This window comes from Pinus tabuliformis, chromosome 3_1, assembly GCF_031772625.1.
Source record: "Pinus tabuliformis cultivar Carrire ecotype Pingquan chromosome 3_1, CPIR1, whole genome shotgun sequence".
NCBI classification, from domain to species: Eukaryota; Viridiplantae; Streptophyta; class Pinopsida; order Pinales; family Pinaceae; genus Pinus; species Pinus tabuliformis.
The window spans coordinates 768403857-768418915 of record NC_142301.1 but is presented as its reverse complement, the minus strand read 5'-3'; the positions used below and the strand labels follow the sequence as shown (position 1 = coordinate 768418915).

Genomic DNA, 15059 nt, shown 5'->3' with positions numbered 1-15059 from the left:
AGTTCCATTTTGAGCAGACCCCTCCATCGGTTTCACATCATGCCTCCAAGACCCCTCCCTCTCCTCTTCTCTGCTTTGAGTCCTCCTTCTTCTCCTTCCCAACGGGCAATCCCTCACCAAATGCCCATACTCGTGGCAACGGTGGCAGTGAAAAGGAAGGAGTTCGTAGTCCAGTGGCTGTTCGATGACATACTCCTTGTACTGTAATGTTATTGATTCTACCAAGCCATCCGTCGGATTTAGCCTCACAAGAATCCTTGCCACAGCTTTTTCATAGGTATGGAGATACGATCTATCAGCATCCAGAAAAGTACCCAAAAGATTCCCTATAGATTTGAAAACAGAGTCCGCCCAGAGAAAGGGGGGCAGATTTGGAGCCCTAACCCATACAGGAAATTCTTCGACCTTTTCTTTGGAGGCGTCGAAAAGAGGGGACCATCTTTTAAAGAAAACAGGCCGGTTCCCAAACTCCCAATTCTTCCCCTCGACCCATTCCAGAGCCTCCTTACTATCAAAGCTAGCCATGAACCAACCTTTTACCAGCAAATTGGTTTTGAAGGAAGAAGTTGGGGAATCCCGCCACTGACTCTCCGCCCATTGCCTAAGGGATTTGCCTGAGACAGGCCGTCCTCTGATTCTGCCTACAAGAGTGACCTCTGCCACATCCAGAACATCCTCCACCTGCACATCCATGCCAAGAACCAAGTTCGCGAAGCGCTTCTTCTTCAGAGGTTTGACCTTCTTTCTTTTCTCCCCTGTCTTCCGCGACTCCGACTCCGCACCCTTGGCTCCGGAATCAGGGTTTTGGTCTCCTACTTCCCTTTGCGTCTCACCTTCAATGCCTGCTGATTGTTCAACCCCATTGCTGGGCGGGGTTTCTATCAGCCCTTCAATCAGGCTGCCCACATCTCCTTCAACCGAGAAACCCTCCTCTAACCCCTTATCTGCACCGAGGGATTTTGAAACAAGCCCCTGCTTTGCCGGCCTTCCAGCACCGGAAGATAAACCCTCCGAGCCTGCTAGCCTCTGAGAGGAATCTTTTGAGAAAAGGACTCTGTTAACTGCCGACAGATGGGAATTACCGCCGACCTCATTCCCTGAAGTTTGAATTCCCCCTACTGGCCTCCAAATCCCTATATTTTGAGCTGAGCTGATGATATCTTCAAGGCCGCCAGTCGGGCAAAAGATTTTAAACAAACGCAATTCTAAGACACACTCTAGAACTAAAAACTTTTTATCCACCATTCCAATTTATAAACACAACTATTTTATAAAATTTGTAAAAAATGTGTATATGTTTAACTATTACCGTAGTTTACATTTTACTCTATCCATTACCACTTAAACACATACTTCGAATTTAAGTGGGTTAAGCATTCAACTAAACCAAAATCTAATTTATTAATCGTAAAATTTCAGTATTAAAATTAAACAAATCTAAAACATCACTAGAAACCATTTATTAATTAATTAAAATTAAAAAAATGTAGAAATGATGTTGAAGAACTCAATTGTAAACAAGATAATAATGTAGATATCTTACCTTGGAAACCTTTTTTTGACAAAACTATCAAGAAATTGCCTTCGTTTGGCTCTTTTATGCTTTAGGAATTATTACAAATAGAAGTTGTAAACTTGTAGATAACCATTCTGTGAAATTTTACTCCTAGACTTCACATTCTTAGTCTTTCTCTATTTGATTTTTTGCCATCAATATTGCAAGCTTTCAATTTTCCATGGGTAAATCTATTTAGGCCCCTTTTCACCTTTGATTGATTTGCTTCCTTGTTGATGCAACTCGAGGTACATGTGAGTGGACCATGCCAATTGAAGAGAGCTCCCTAGTGAATTCGAATGTGCACACACATAGAAGGAAAAATATATTTTTATTCAAGTAGGAATTAAAATACTTCCAACTTTACAAAAACACATATAGCATAAGGTCATATAACCACGAAAAATGGATATGAGATCATTCAAGAAAGATTATTACCTAGTCTCCTTAAATATATGTCTACAAGACTAAGTGATCAATAAACATATAGCCTATAGAGACTTTATATCAAATAATGCCATATCTATAGATATATATATATATATCCACAACACAACAATTTTTTCTTGGTTTGAAATGTTTTGTTCATGATGAGATATCATTAGGTGCTCAATCTAGTACGGTTGAATTCTCATAGGTGTCACCTAGAAAGGATAAGGGGAAGAAAACATGCATATTTCATACTCAGAAGGAAAGTCATTCAATAACTCACAATTCGTTCATTTGATCAAGGTAAGTTGGATTAGAATCCAAGTCCAAGTAGTTTCCTTGAAATCCAATGAATATGCAAACATAAATAAAATTTCCACTTGAATGAAACTAACAATCAATCCATGAGTGTGCTAGTGCATCATCGAACCTACTTAGCAGAAACAACAAAATCTCTTCCTTGTCATAATAAATTTGGACCACAATCCTGCTTGTTGCCACTTGCTCTCCCTCAGTGTATTAGCCACCCACCTTTAATGGATTGTTTGGGTGGGGGCCTGTCACAGTGTAACCAACTCACCTCTCACTTATGAATGTTATCCTATGTCACAATGTCACATGTGGAACAATGGAAGTGTTGCTTCAACTATACTTTGCACTAGATCTCGAGTTTCTCAACATGTCACTTAAAAGCTTTGAAAGATCTAACTCATGAAGAACAACATCTACCGCCACTTATGAAATATTAAAACACTTTTAATACATTATGCTGCTTGACTACAAACTCTCCATGGTGGAACCCCACATTGATTCCATGTGATTATGATTGTGGAGGATATGTCCCATAACATTTCCTTAGTAATATCCATATATATAAACGTAATGGCATGTTCAGGTCAAGGACATTTGATTTTAGAGTTATGGAGATTTTATTATGAGTGTTACATACAATTTCAAACCAAATTTGAGAATTCAATAAGTCATTTGTGAGTTACGATCATTTTGTTTTTTCTTTTTTCATACGATAAATATGTCAATTTTTTTAACATAACTATGTAACTATTGAAGGATGATTTTTTAATGAAACCTTTTATTAGTGAAGAGTTAATTTATTATCAAAACTTCATAATGTTTTTTAAAAAAAAGCATAAAAACTTAAAATGTCAAAAAATAAAATTATATAATAAGTAAAGAAAAATCTAAATTCCAACCCTCCTGAGACGCATTACACACAAAGAACACAAATGATGTCAATCCCAAATATGACAAATGATTTCAACCATAGATACCTGTGTCCGTATAAAAAATTTTTCTTTTTCTTGATACGACCACTTTCTTGTTATTTATCTTTATATGGATTTAGAATTTCAGAGAGATCAAACATGGAATGGTTAACAATACATTAGTTAGAATTCAGGTACACACAAATATTTAAGTATATGTTTCTAAATAGGCGGAGCTAGGTACGACTCAAATTTATTTATTTTAACCAAATTATGATATTTGGTTATTTAAAATATATTTTTAAGTAATTAGATTGTGCAAATTATAATTTTAACTAATGCCCGTCCCACTTTAACAAATTTCTACCCCATTTTAACAAATACATACCCAATTTCGAACCACTATCTGTTAAAAAGATAAAGTATAATATTTTTATTATTCATGATAAAGTACCTGCGTAAGTTAGCTGGATTTTATGCTGCTGGATTCCCTGCAGCATAAAGTGACCATTACAGTGAATCAAATCTAATTTGATTGGAACAACTTGAGCTTTTTCAGAATATATTCTTAACAACAGCTATTATTCTACTCTTGAACATGGAACATTAGGACTAAAACAAAATGCAAGAGGCCAAGATTTCATCAAACCCAACTAAAGAAATATATTATCAGACCAGGAGAATTTTTACAATTTTTAGAGACAACCACCTACTTTAACCTTTCTCAAAGTATGCTGTCCGTGATTTTCTCCATAGCCCACCTCGTAGTGCGGAGGTAAATTGAAAACCGCAGTGTTCTTCTTTCAAACTTCGTTGCTACTCGTCTACATTAACAATATAAAGTTTTTGATTATGTTGAATTAAGTCTGCATGCAAAACTTCTCCCACATCTTCTGTTAAAACAATGGTACCAACAGAGCCAAAGTGCTGTGCTGTTGCTTGAAGCAAGGCTTCAATTGTCTCAGGAACCCACATGGCAAGGCCATTTCTTCTCCTCTCTCTGGGAGTCCATGGGTGAAAAGGAAACACTGTGCATATTTTGGACTTGGCCTGTTCCCTCGGCTCAGATATCTCTCTTCTTGAATCCTTAAAAGAAGAGGCGCTTTCTTGATTTTCTGAATCTGTTAAGCAAACTCGCCCCGAAGCATTAGCTGCTGCTTGCTCTAACATCTGGATGAGTGGTCTACTGCCACATTTTTGGGCTTCATCTAGTGGAGTGTTTCCCCATCTATCCAATGAAAAAACACTTGCACCTGAATCCAGCAAAATCCTTGCCAACAAATGCAAACCATCTGCAGCTGCCATGTGGAGTGGTGTACGATGATCATAGTCCATTGAATTGGGGTTTATACCATTGGCTAACAATCGCTTTAACAGCTCTGCATTCCCATCTGCTATGGCTTTACGGAGAAGACTACCAGCATCTTCAGAGCCCAGAGTTGCTCCATTCTGTTTAAGTATAGATGAAATATTATCATGCCCAGCCTTAACAGCCTCCAACAATGGCGTATGTCCAAATTTGTCTATAGCATTGATTTCTGCTCCAGCTTGAATGAGAAAAAATGTGATATCTTCATATCCTTTACGTGCAGCTAAATGCAAAGCTCTCCTTCCATCATAGTCAGTCCCATTTGGATCTGCACCAGATCTAATCAAGTTCTTCAAACTGTGTATATCACCATAATAAGTTGCATTGTTAACTCTCAAGCCTAACTCAGCTTCTTGGTTTCCAATAAGAAGACTGATGTCAGATTCTAGTTGTTTAATTCTCAAATCTGTATCTTTTCCCTCAAGAAGATTAGTGAGGATTTGTCTTCCATCCTTGAAGTAAATTTGTATAATGCTTGTAAAAGACTGTTTATCTAGTCTCAGCAGCTTACAGAGATCACTAACACGAACATCATATGGCTGAGGTATGTTACACAACACAGCGATTTCACCAAAGATACCATGGGGTTCAATCCGTGCAATGATCTCCTCAGATCCATCTTCTCCAACAATTACCTCTTCCAAACACCCATGAGAAACAATGTAGAGCTGATCTACTGCATTTCCTTGTTCCATTATCACTTCTCCAGGAAGGAAAAACTCTTCTTTTAATGTAGTGACAATCTGGCTAATGAATTCAGCACTACAATCCTTGAAAAGAGGAACCTGTGCAACTTCTGACAAATGTAATGACTCTGAAACCTTTGCCCTTATAGAAACTGGAATATCTTCAAGAACACTAGCTTCACCATAACTACTCTCATACTGCAACCTGACATGACCTTTGATTTTAGCCCTTGTATGCTTGTCCAGATTATGTCTGTTCATGTATTTCATCAGATTAGTCATTTTATCCCTAAATCTTTCTGTCTTGGATCCTTTAACAATGAGTGCAGTCATGTTACCGATCAAATAGGCCCCAAGAATCATACCGGAAGACACATATATCATTACAAATATCATTTCTCTGCAATTCACAGGACTCACATCTCCATATCCTACTGTGGCCATGGTAGCTATTGAAAAATACAGAGAGGTTATGTACAATCTTGACAAGCTGATCTGCCTAAAATCAGTGTAATCGTAATCTCCCAAACTTAAACTTCCAACCCATGTAGACCCTTCATTTGCCTCTGGAATAGTTGTGGCCAGATAATAAAAGATGCAAGCAGCAGTATGTGAGCAATACAGCTCCACAGAGATAAGTTTCAGAATTCTTGTGAACAGATAGTTTATACGGATATCTTTTTCCAATTTCTCAAAAAATTCGATCAATTTCCGTACTCGATACAACCGGATCCACAACAGATACCTCACCGCTTCTTTTCTGCCTGAACATTTGTAAATAATGTCCCATGGCAAGCAGCCAAGAAAATCCAGAATGAAAATTGTTTTTGCATAACGAACAGCAATTTTCCGGCGATCATACACCATCGTGTAAGTATGTGAATCTCTGTAAGAAAGAAAGAACTGAACACCGATGTCTATCAAGAAAACAACTTGTGCCGCAACGTCAAGCGCCCACAGATGATTCGGCAAGCCGCGAAAAAACCCAAATTCAAAGGGTGTAAAGCAGGAGGAATAAAATGCCCATACCAGGATAAACCGCGACCACCATTTATAGACTGAACCATCCTTTTCTATAACAAAATCTCGCGAACATAGTCTGTGAGAAAAACCCTTAACCAAGCTCGGTCCGCTTTCCTGACTTTGGCCGTCGCGGGTTCGATCCAGACCCAATTCTTTAACGAATAAGGACAGCTTGCTCCCAATTGATGACTTGATTGAATCCTCATAGTCCGTTAATTCGTATTCCTCCAGTGATTCTCGTCTACTCCTGGTAGCCATTTCTTTGAATGTATGGTTCTGCTTCAAACGAATGTTGCCACAATATCGGAATCAGTCTAAATCGTTCTGGAATTCTAGAATTCTCAATTATACAGCCGATTCAGGCAGGCAACGACTGATAACGTCACATTGAATGCTTTTCTACGAACATGAGGAAGGCTTTTTCATTTCTCGGATTACGGATTCGATGTGGTCGGATGTTGGGCGTCGGCCAGTCGTGTCCCAGCCACCCTTCTAGTTTTTTCAATGCCGTGGAGTAGAATACACGCAAATTCTGTAAATATCTAGTCAGATGGCCTGGCGTCCAACCAATCACGCCCTCAGAAAGGATTGGGATAGACATGGGCTTCATAATCCACACTTACAGCCGCTTGCATAAAGCGATAGTGAAAGTGGAGTATATAAATTGTGTGGATGGCAATGTATGATAAAACCATGTGTGGGTGGCACTGTATATATAATTTGATTATAATTCAGTACGAGAAGATACTTAGGACGTCATATCAATTTCGTATAACCACTCTTCTTTAGGGAAGGAAGGTTTTGTTTTAGGAGTTTAAATCTCAGTGTGCTGTTTCAAATCTGTTTTTAATTTATAAATGGACAATGGGTCTTGAAAAATCTTTTGGGCTCTTTTTAATTTATAATTAGATTCCGTGTCATGAAAAATCTTGGGAGTATTTAGATGGTATACAGTTCACCAATTAAATTTATAATTTTAATAATTTTTTTTTGCTTAAATTTAAGTTAATTTTGAAAAAAAAATATGTCCAAACACCTTTCAGAATTTAGGACAGTTAAACTCAAATAAATTTTATATATTTTGGTTTCTTCATGAGCATACCATTTTGAATAAGATTATAAATTTTAGTTATTTAATATATATATATATTTTTAGCGTCTTAAAATTTTTTTGAGATATTTGAATGTTGCAGATTATATAATAAAAATTTGGTATTTCAAGAATTTTTCAAGTAGATTTTTTAAACAAAATTGACTAAAAAATATTTTGAATGTTGATATGTTTGTGTGGTTTTTCATTTCTTTTAATTAGGCTTGTTTATTTTGAAATAGGACTTCCATAATTTTAATTTAATTATTAATAGTTAGAGGTTGAAGGTATAGATTTAACTTCTATGAAATATTCTAGAATATGCATAGTAGTATACACAAATCAAAGGTTAATAATTATCTTCAAAGTAGTTATGCTCTAGTTATGCTCCTTTTTCCCTTTTATTAAATTGATTAAATTAACAAACGTGGTGTGAACAAATGTCATTTGAATTGGGTTATTTTTTTTGGACATGTGATATTGGTAAGCCATGGTATTTAAATAAAGTCTTTTTACAAATTAAAAATCTCCATGGTAAAGTGAGGATAAATCTCTATGGTAAAAATTTCTTATTGTAATAGCATAGCTATGAGGGTTTCGGGAGCGAATTCGAACGTGGGTAGACGGTAGGGTTTCAGAGACGCAAGAACGCAGCGGAGAAAGAGCAGACCGAGGAGGAGTAAAGAAAGCAGGCGACCGTAGAGGTTACAGCCGGGTAAATTCGAAGCTTTAAGAGAAGATTGAAGAAGACTAGAGGGTTGGGAAGGACTGAGAGAAGTAATGGGAGAAAGGCAGGTGGTGGGCTCCAGTATTGTAGCAATAATGCTACAACTCTTGGAGCTTCCTATCTCTAATTTTATCAACCCGGTAGTTCGTAACAAACTTGGAAGCGACGGTGCTGTATGCACAAGTACTAGCTCTTGTCGCAGCTGTCACTTGGTCAGCGGGCACAAGTCCGCTAGGGCTCAAGCCAACTTCTATATGTTCTCAGAAGAAGCTTTCTAAATGATGGACGAAGGCTATCTTAAAGGAAATTAACCTACTTTGCAAGAATGAACTGAAAGCCAATCAAAACAAGGAAACCCTAGTAAACCCTACTCTGACTAGTTTAATCTCTATGATGCAATGGTGGGAGTGCAAACGTCTAGAAATGATGCCATTACTTCTAGTGAGATGAGATGCATGAATTTAAACTACTTTCATTGAAAAGAACTCATTTTTGTATTTTTGCTCAAGTGGGTGGAGTTATTGTGATTGTGCTTCTTACTAGGTCTTGACTGTGCAGGGGTAGTTCGAAGGGAAGGAAGGCTTGGAAAAGGTCAGGAGGGCTAGGAGAGGTTCCAGGGGATCCCTAACATCATTCCACAGAAGTCCACAACGTTCAGGTGCTTGGCAACCGAGTTTGCAGGCTTCTACAGGATGTCTGCAGGGGATCCTACAGGAAGCTCGGGATTTCTACAGGAAGTCTGCTAACTTCTACAGGATGTTCTGCAGTGGGAGTTTTGGGTGATGGAGGAGTGAAGGAGCTGTATGGGTGGATAGGTAAGATGAAAAGGGAGCTTGTGATGGCTCAGGGACAGAGAGATAAGATGGAGAAAGAGTGGGTAAAGTTGGTTGGTGGATAGAAGGGTGGAAGCAATGAAAGGTCAAAAAGTTGGAGCTACGTGAGAAGTAGAAGGGTTGGAAGGCAAACGAGCTGAACAGAGGATGAGCAGGTGGCTTTAGGCGCGGTTGAGAAGAAGAAGAACACAATAAAGTGATGCTACGCAATGTAAAAGAAACAAATCCTCTATGTCTTGCACAAAACCAAGAATTCCATCAACCTATTCTAACTGTGTTATTAAACCAATGAACATCAATGTAAATTGTGGAGAGAAATCGTGCATGGTGTTGGAACAAAGAAGTAGTGCTCAAGATCAGAATGCATGGAAGGTGTTATGACTGAAATGATTGTGTTGCAGCTTGCATGAACGTATAAGACTGCGTTTTTTGGTGGTTGGTACGGTCCACACCCCCAATCTCTAAACAGAGATGGCAGCGAGTGCACTATCAACCTTTTTTGGAGCTCTGATGAATTACAATCCTCCTACTCTAATCTAAGCTGCTGAAAGCACTTTAACCATAAACTAATCCTACTCAATCACATTAAAGAAATTAAATCAGCAGACTGTGTTTTCCAAATGCATGTCAAAACAAAGAAATAAAGTGCTGAAAGGAAAGACAAGTAACAATACAAGGAAAAGGAGGTCTATTGCTCTCAGGTTGGGCCCTAACCTGAGAGCTATATCTCCCTTAAGAACTCAGAATTGAATCCAAAGCTGCCTGCCTTTATTAAAAGATAATAATCATGAGTCTAACATCATGCCAAAACTGGCTTACAAAAAGCAAAAACCGAGTTGTAGCTCGTACTAAGAAATTGCAACAGTAGTTCAAAAGTTCAAAAAGCTCCTATCAAAGGCTACGACCTCAATATTTATACATGATGAGGATCAAGCTAGCTTCCTCAATTAGTGGAGCTTGGCTGTCCAACTAAAAGTAAACTGTTGTTCCTGTAGAATCTGTTGGCTGCCTTCTAGCTCGGTGGGGATAGCTGTTGGAGCTCGGAGTTAGGGTGGAGATCACGAGGAAGGTCATTCAAGACTGTGGACAACCTCCCTATAAACCCGCAATGCCACCTTTGTTGTCTCCTTGTCTCCATCTGCGTGGTCTTTGCTCTCTTTAATGCCAAAAAACCTGAAATCATCATGTATTAGCCACATAGATTTAATGTCTGCCCTTCTTCCTACAAATAACACGAATATACTAAGAAATGATGCATAAGTGATAAAAGATGAAGGGTTGAGCAAGGTAAGTAGGCCAAATGAGCCCAAATTGTTACCAAAAATTGGGGCTCATCATCACCCCCCAGCGAAAATATTTGCTCATCCTTGAGCAATTTTGCTCCAGCTCCTTGTCCTTGGCCGAGAACTAGGCTCCGGAATACTCTCTTTCTTTCCTACTCTTGGTGGCTCTACCTGTTCTGCCCTTGGTGGTGATGAGGGTGCCGCTCCTTTCCCCTTCTCTGTTTCCTTGACCTTGAGCCGGGCTTTTGAAACCGATTGGTCCAACCTTCCTTTCCAAGTAGTTGTTTTTGGGCTCCCCCTCTCGTAGGTGACCGATATCTTCGAGGGGGACCTCTCACTGGGTGAAGTAGGGGCATCCCCTGTAGTGATTTGGCTGCTGGACGGAGGCTGTGGCTTGCCCGTCTTTATTCTGACACTTCTTCAAGCTTTAAAGTATAGAGGGGTCTCCCTCTTTCTCTTCTCCTTTGGCTTAGGTGGCGTGCTGAGGGCGGCCAACACAGCTGCTGCCTCCCTTTCACGAATATCAGCTTTCTTCTCCTTGGGTTTCACTTTGTCAGGGCTTCCTGTAGAAGACCCTGTTTTAGCAATTTTCGGGCTTCCTGTAGAAGACCCTGCTTTAGTAATTTTTGGGCTTCCTGTAGAAGACCCTTTTCCAATAATTTTCGGGCTTCCTGTAGAAGCCGGTTTCGACTTTCCTGTAGAAACAGGTGTTGCCGCCTTGGTTTTCTTTGCTGCATGGGTTTTGATTTTTGACTTAGTTGCGGTCGCTGTCGAGGCACTCTTGCTGATGTGGACCTTCTCAGCCTTGTCCACTCTGCCTTGCAACCTTTTCTCTCTTGCTGTCAAGATGGGCGTGTCATCTTTTTCTTTGTCATCCTTTTTCTCATGCTTCTTCTTTTGCTCTTTCTTCTGCACTGTGGTCGGGGTCTTCTGGCCTGTTTCTTTCTTTCCCGCGGCCACTGCTTCCTTCTCCTCACTGTTGGAGGAACCGCTTTCTTCAGTCAACATCCTTATGTCTCCATCTCTTGTCAAATTCCTGAATGCTTCCCATGAGAGAGGAACCTTGTATGAATGAAGCGCATCCTCCACGAGAAGTTTGATCAATCCATGGTGGGCTACCTGGTCTGGTATGCCTTCTTTTAACTTTGTGGCACATTCAATTAGAGACTGTAGCAGGAAATAAGGGATACTCAGTTTATTTTCTATAGGAAGATCAATCTGGTGCCTCAATTCAGTGAGCAACCGAAAGTGATACCCGTACACAATGCTAAAACGGCCTTCGCAGGTTATATACTTCATGATCTGCATGCTAACTTCATTCCATGGTGGCATCAAACTGGTTCTACGGACCCCATTTTTTTCCTCCGAGAATTCCTCCTCTGGGGGAAAGAATTCTTTCTTGGCCTGTTGGCTCAACTTCCTTTCTTCCTTATCCCATGGCAAACCCATTGGGAGTTCAGTAATTCGACTGATATATTGCGGGGTGAGCTTGAGGCTTAGGCCCCTGAAGTTCACGGTGGCCAATGTTTTAGATTTCGGCCTCAGAGCTTGCAAAAACTCTTCTGCCACTTCGTCATCATAACCCTGCAATTTGTCACAGAAGGCTATCCATTGTGCTCGTGTGAAGAGCTCCACCACCTCAAGATTTTCCCTTAACTTTCTTGAATCAGTGGGTTCCCTTCTAATGAACCCACCCGGCATGGTAAAAACTGTGGCTTTAACTAGAGGTGGCGAACGCGGAAGAAGTTTGGTCTACTGAGACATAGCGTAGAATTACGCTTCTGTCATGCACAAAATTCACAAAGCTTTCCCCCGAGAACTTTTAACACAACCAACTATACTGACATCCTGTAGGACGATAGTTCATACACGGCAGACAACAATTGCAACAATTTTCTATGACCAGACTGTAGACGACGATTCTGCCACCTTCAAAAACCAATTGCATGGAGAGTTCAGGTTTACCTTTTTAATCCGCCACCTTTTGACGTGAGGAACCCGCCTTCCTGTAGAAACAACGTTCCTGTAGGAGCAGCGCGCGATTTCCGGGGAATACTGCAGTGGGTCTGCGCTCTCGCTGTAGCTTCACAGGCGTTCTGATGGCCAAAGGCTCGGAGCATCGAACTGCAGAGGGATCCGGATGATCACTCGAGTCGCAAATGGTGAATGATAAATGCATGAGGTTGATAATCTAGCCGATTAGATTTGAATCGGTGGAATCCGTGGCGCGGGGGTGAGCTGTCCCCGCCGGACCTGTTATCTCAAAATCAGACCCTGATAGGCTGCTGGTCAGGTTGACTCTAAGTAACTATTTCAAACCTACTTTAGGTTAAGGCTTAGCCTCCTCAACCTGAGAGGGCTCTCTCTGGGTATAATAATGATTTTAATTTAAAATAAGATGGCTAACTCTTGTAGAACAATTGTGACAAATATGAATGCTGGAAGAACATTAAACAAGTATCCATTGGGCCTATGGAGTCAACTACACCTCAAAATAACAAAGATCTTAACCTTACATGGAAGTCAGGGCATTCAGCATTTGAATATCCAGAACACACACTCATATAGAACCACACAGTTTACAGATGCATACAGGAAATCAGAGCACATTCAGTGAATTCTGAGTGATTATACATCCATACTACTGTATACAAAACCAAGAAAAGGAAAACATTACACATTCTGAATATGAGAAATCCTTCATGAATCCTGAGAAGTAAAATCAAAACTATATTACTGAAAAGCGAGTCTTTACATAAGCCAAATACTATGCTCTGTTATAAAGTTTCCAACCCCTATTACATTTCCCTTGCTCCTATTTATAGAGTTCTTCTACCTGACTGAGATTCCTCCTCTAACCTAAGGGGAACTCGAAGTCTATTTCTAATGACACCTATTCACCTTTAAACTAACTAATAAAAGCAACTTACTACTAACTGACAGCTCTAGAAACCTAAAACAATTAGGATTCTAATTCTACATCATGCTGAACATAGCATTTATTACAATCAAGATTCATTCTCTGCCAAGTGGATTACTACTGCTGTAGCCTTGATGGATGTTTAAAGCTCTTTACTAGCCCTTACTGTCGTATCCCTTTACCTCTGCTGAGAAACAGGAAACTGCCCCTAAATTACTAGCTGGATATGGATAATCCACCATAGCAAGGTTACTGTATGCTAAGTTTAACCAGTCTTGTACTTCCTCTGAGCTTTTGAGATCCCTGCATATGCGAAACTTCTTCCTAAGATTTTGTAACCCTTCATCTCTTTCACCATATGTCTCCAATGCTTTCCATGATTGTTGTATCACCCTGAAACAGTTTTCACTTTCCCGCTTGAAATCATTGAAACAAGGTTGTAGAATATATCAGATGGTACAATGTCTTCAAATTGCAATATTGGCACTGATGAAGCTAGGGTACCAATTTCAATATATGGATATTTCAACCTCATCCAAGCAGTTAACATTCCACCATAAGAACCACCAATGTATCTGTTCCACCTGAGCCTCTATACTGACTATCATCTGTTGAAAGGGTACTTGACATGGAACAAACCTCAGAAACAATGGAGTTATAGAAAAAACAGCGCTGGTTATTCAGCATGTGCCTTGAAATACACCGAATACAAGGCTTGTGGTTACATGGAACAAATAGTGTGTCAATTTCACAGGCACAGCAGATGCATCAAGTTTCTTCGTTCTCTCTGTTTGAATTTGATATTTGTCTATCTGCGTTTGATTTCAATTTGACATTTTCTATAAAACAATTTAGTTCAACTAACCTTGCCAGAGAAGGATCACCTTTGAAAACATCAACCCAGTTATATTCCAGAAAATACTGTAAATTGGATTCAACTTCTGATGAGCAATCCATATTCATGACTGCTTGCATCAAATCGTTCTGTACACCATGATGATACAGTTTTGTCTGCGAGGTTCAAAATCATTCCTATGAGAGATGCCAAAATCATTCCCCAGTCTTTACAATCCTAAACAACATTTCTACCCTCTAGCTTACTGATGCCCAGCTTGTTGGAACTATCAATACGTTGAGCGTTAATGCATGCAGATAATTCTAGGATAGCCAAACTATCACCACCACAAGCCTCATTGGGTATAAACCGAAGAAGATCCGTGTCCTGAAAAAGAACCCTGTAACCCCTACTTCTACAGATGAATGTGGAGTTCCATTTGTAACTTGCAATGGTTTCCCTTTCGGAGAGGGTGAATAGCCCAGCTTTCCAGTCTGTTTGAGTTTTCCATTCACATACAATTGAGCCCAGCTAAGGCATTCGGCTTACTGTGCACAATAGCAAGATGATGCCATACCCCTTCTTCAAACTGTGTATCTGGAAAAGACAGGCAGTAAGAATTATTTGTAGCAAGAGTTAGGATTCCATTAGCACGCAAGTAGAGTTCTGCACACAACTTGTCCATTTCACCCACAACACCAACAGAAAAGATGCGGAGAATGAGTCTTTTATTTTGCTGGATGCGCAAGTGCAAGAATTGCAGCAACACCGCCAACTGCCCGGATGCTATCTCCAATACCACATGGAAAACTAAAACTGAGCTTAAGATTGTTTACAAGGAATAGTTCATACAGGGGCTCAATTGTCTCCTGAGTTCTATATAAGTCTAAATTTCTGAATCTCATTCAGAATTGTTTCACAATTGTAACCAGCTTCTGTAGAAACTATATCTGGGCTTTCAGAAGGGACAATGTCGTCTCTCTGATAACTACCACGACCTCGTAGTAGTTTCTTGTAACCACGATCCACTGCACCCTTTTAAAATTATGGTTTTATGTAGGCCCGCTAGCATTTCTTCATAATCTA

At 39.7% G+C, this 15059-nt stretch overlaps 1 pseudogene; it reads right to left on the bottom strand.

Moving 5' to 3' along the window:
- Positions 1-3634: 3634 nt before the first annotated feature.
- LOC149189640 (potassium channel KOR2 pseudogene) lies at positions 3635-6768 on the bottom strand (annotated as a pseudogene).
- Between the last annotated feature and the right edge of the window lie 8291 nt (positions 6769-15059).